Raw genomic sequence first — 4,762 nt, forward strand, 5'->3', positions numbered from 1 at the left:
ATTTATTTTTATAATTTTTTATATTATTTTCTGCCTGAAAACACAAGTTAAATACAATGAATGTCGCTAATAAACCATTCTTGCTTTTCAAATGTATTTTTTATTAATATATGAGTATAAAATATTAATTAAATTAATACAAAAAGCATATATATTTTGGTTTCTAAATATATTTTTAATAATATTTTATATAATTTCTGCCTGAAAATAGTTTATTTTCACAATTTATATTTGATAATTAAATGCACTGAACATTACTAACAAACCATTCTTGCTTTACTTAAAATGTATTTTTATTAATATATAAAAATAAAATGTATATATTAATAGAAAAATACTTCAACATATATTTTTTATAATATTTGATATTATTGTTTACCTGAAAATACTATTTCTTTTCACAATTTGTATTTGACTATTGACTATCTGATACCATCATTGCACCATGGTACTTTTGTGTAAGATACTTTAAAGAATACCATGGTACACATTCCGGATCCATGGTATTTATCATATTCATGTCCAAGACAACATGGTATTAGTTTTCTGAATGTGTATTTCATTTCAAACATTTTAAACAGGAGATTATTTAACAGAACGTCACATGTGAAATGGAATAATTTAGATAACCAGGGACTGTTTAAATGTTTAAAATCATTATAGAGAAACTGTGTGAGTGACTTGTGGGAATGTCAGATAAACAGAGGAAAGTTGCCTCTACTACACACGGTTAACGCACAGAGAGCAGGACACATGCACGGCAGAATCCCACAATCCTCCACCTCCTGCTCCCAAAGCCCATCTGAGCCGCTGGACTTGAAAGCAGTGGGATGTGGGAGACTTGTGTGTTTTGATGTCCCTGTGTGTGTGTGTGTGTGTGTGTGTGTGTGCTATATTTCAGGGTAGTGTACTGTACCTATCTGGGCAGCAGGCTGTGTGTGAGCGCGTCCTCTGATCATGTGTGGTGGGGTGGATGCACACACACACACACACACACACACACACAACCCTGAGGCCTCCGTGACCCCACCAGAGCCGGGAGGTCAGCTGGGGTCAGCGTCTGGTCAGGTCTGATGGTGGTCACAGGTGTTGCCAAACTCTGTGTGTGTGTGTGTGTCCAAAATTCACTTTGTTCCACACCTGCCAATGGCGGATCTATCTGTCTGTGTTTCTGTCTAGCAACTACCTGGCAACCACACAAAACACATACATTTTTACATAACAATGACTCAGAATATTTTAGCCACCACATAGCAACAGCCTAGTAACTACCCAGAACATCTGACCACTGTCTAGTAAGTGGCTAGCAACCGCTCAGAACACTTTAGCAACTGCCCAGCAACACCCTAGAAACTATTCAGAACATTTTGGCAACTTTCAGGTGAGTGCCTAGCAACCACTTAAAACATTTTAGCAGCTGCCTAGCAACACCCTAGTAACTACCTGGAACAATTTGGCAACTGTCTAGTAAGTGCCTAGCAACCACTCAAAATATTTTAGCAGCTGCCTAGCAACACCCTAGTAACTACCCGGAACACTTAGGCAACTGTCTAGTAAGTGCCTAGCAGCCACTCAAAACATTTTAGCAGCTGCCTAGCAACACCCTTGTAACTACCCAGAACACTTTGGCAACTGTCCAGTAAGTGCCTAGCAACCACTTAAAACATTTTAGCAGCTGCCTAGCAACACCCTTGTAACTACCCAGAACACTTTGGCAACTGTCCAGTAAGTGCCTAGCAACCACTCAGAACACTTTAGCAACTGCCTAGCGACACCCTAGTAACTACCCAGAACATCTGACAACTGTCTAGTAAGTGCCTAGCAGCCATTCAGAACACTTTAGCAGTTGCCTAGCAACACCCTAGTAACTATCCAGAACACTTTAGCAACTGTCTAGTAAGTGCCTAGCAACCACTCAGCACTCTCTAACAACTGCCCAGCAACACCCTAGTAACTACACAGAACACTTTGGCCACTGTCTAGTAGGTGCCTAGCAACCACTCTGAGCATAAAAGCAACTGCCTAGCAACACCTTATTAACTACCCAGAACAGTTTGGCAACTGTCTAGTAAGTGCCTAGCAACCACTCAGCACTCTCTAACAACTGCCTAGCAACACCCTAGTAACTACACAGAACAGTTTGGCAACTGTCTAGTAAGTGCCTAGCAACCATTCAGAACACCCTAGTAACACCTTACCCCAAAAAAAACAATTAGAAAACACTTGCAGTGCCATAGAAACAACTCAAAACACTTTAACTACCACCTAGCAATGCCCTAACAACCACTCCGAACACCCATAGCAATGCCTTACCCCAAAAGACACTTGCAACACCGTAACAACCACTCAAAACACTTTGGCAACCACTCAGAATACCTTAGTGACACCTTACCCAGAATAACCATCCAGAAAACACTTCATAGCAACCATTCAAAGCACTTTAGCAACTGTCTAGCAACACCCTAATAACCATCCAGAACACCTTACCACAGTAAGTGCCTTTCAATCACTTAGAACACCCTAGTAACACCTCAGCTAGAATAACCAATCAGGAGACACTTGCAGTGCTGAAGCAACCACTCAAAAAGCATTAGCAGCCACCTAGTAACACCCTAGTAACTACCCAAAACATCTTGCAACAACTGCCTAGTAAGTGCCTAGCAACCACTCGGAACATCCTTGTAACACCTTACCCAGAAAAACAAGCCAGAAGGCACTTGCAGTGTCATAGCAACCACTCAAAACACCTTAGCAACTGCCTAGCAACACCTTAGCAACCACTCAGAAAATCCTAGTAACACCTTGCCCAGAAAAAACAGCCAGAAGACACTTGCAGTGTCATAGCAACCACTCAAAACACTTTAGCAACTGCCTAGCAACCCCTTAGCAACCACTCAGAACACCCCAATAACACCTTGCCCAGAAAAACCAGCCAGAAGACACTTGCAGTGTCATAGCAACCACTCAAAACACTTTAGCAACTGCCTAGCAACACCTTAGCATCCACTCAGAACACCTTAGTAACACCTTGCCCAGAACAGCCAGTCAGAAGTCACTTGCAATGCTGTTGCAACTACTCAAAACACTTCAGCTACCTCCTAGCAACATCCTAGTAACTACCCAGTACACATTGACAACCATCTATTAAGTGCCTGTCAGTCACTCAAAACAGCCTAGTAACGCCCTACCCAGAATTACCAACAAGAAGACACTTGCAATGTCATTGTAACCACTCAAATCACTTTAGTGACTGCCTAACAACACCCTAGTAACCATCCAGAACAACCTTGGCAACCTTAGCAACTCCAGTAAATTCCATTTAAACTATACACTAGACTCCATGTATAGTAAGTTGCTTATACTTATATTTTATTATTAACTATTATTTACTTGCCAACGCTATTTTTATTCACTTGGTTCATTTTAAGTTGTGGACTCTCTCTCTCTCTGTGTGTGAGTGTGTGTGTGCGTGTGTGTGTGTGTGTGTGTGTGTGATACGAACACTGGAATGTAAACAAGAGCGTATGGTTTGGAGTGTGTGTGTGATCAGTGTTTGTGTGTGTTTATGTCTGGATTTAGACAGGTTTCTCTGGTCATTTGCAGTGACCTCTCACACTACCCAAAATCAGATGATCCACAAAATATGGTCTGGAAAAAAATAGGTGTGTGTGGAAGAATCAAATAGTAGATCAAAACAAAATCACGCGAAGCTGTATTATTAGCCCTACTTGGAGTGAATGTGGTTTGATTCTTGTAAATAACTGGATTTTTATATTAAACTCTGAAGAGGAGTCCCAGCCATATTTAGCAGCGCTGTGAATGTGGTCTTGTACTCTTTCCACTTTGCCGTCTCTAATAACTCTGATTTTCCACAGTATTGCAGGAGTTTGAAGACTGTTTGCTACATCTTCATCCAGCCATCATCCAGCAGCTCCATCGCCATGGGAACTGATGATGCAAACGAGAGTCGGCCGCTAATTGGTTCGGTCGGTTCCAACATCTTCTTGGACCACGGCGACTAGTTTTCAGTGTATCCACTCATAACACCACATGTTTCTGAAAGTCTCTTCTGCTCACCAAGGCTGCATTTATTTGATTAAAAATACAGTAAAAACAGTAAAAATGTGAAATATTATTACAATTTAAAACATCTGTTTTCTATGTGAATATCTGTTAAACTGTAATTTATTCCTGTGATGCGCAGCTGTATTTTCAGCATCATTACTCCAGTCTTCAGTGTCACGTGATCTTCAGAAATCATTCTAATATGCTGATTTGCTGCTCAAGAAACATTTCTGATTATTATCAGTGTTGAAAACAATGTTGCTGATGAATATGAGAGATCTCAATGACAGTCACTCGGCCGGCGCTGGAGTCTCAGATGTATTGTAAGTCATTTGAAATCTTTGGGAGAGTTTTTTCCAACCATTCGCCTTTTTTTAAAGTTGCACCAGTCATCCATAATTTTATAAACAGAAATGTTAAGTCCACACTATAACTCTGTATTTAATTTGGTTGCACCGAGGGTCAGATATTAACTTTTCCATTAAGGGACAATATATGTGGCCCTGGAGCACAAAAGCAGTGTTAAGTCGCTGGGGTATATTTGTAGCAATAGCTAAAAAAAACATTGTATGGGTCAAAATTATCCTTTTTTTTTTTATGCCAAAAATCATTAGGATATTAAGTAAAGATCATGTTCCATGAAGATATTGTGCAAATTTTCTACCGTAAATATATCAAAACTTAATTTTTGATTAGT

The sequence above is a fragment of the Sinocyclocheilus rhinocerous genome, unplaced genomic scaffold (assembly GCF_001515625.1).
Source record: "Sinocyclocheilus rhinocerous isolate Xijiao unplaced genomic scaffold, SAMN03320098_v1.1 scaffold2516, whole genome shotgun sequence".
NCBI classification, from domain to species: Eukaryota; Metazoa; Chordata; class Actinopteri; order Cypriniformes; family Cyprinidae; genus Sinocyclocheilus; species Sinocyclocheilus rhinocerous.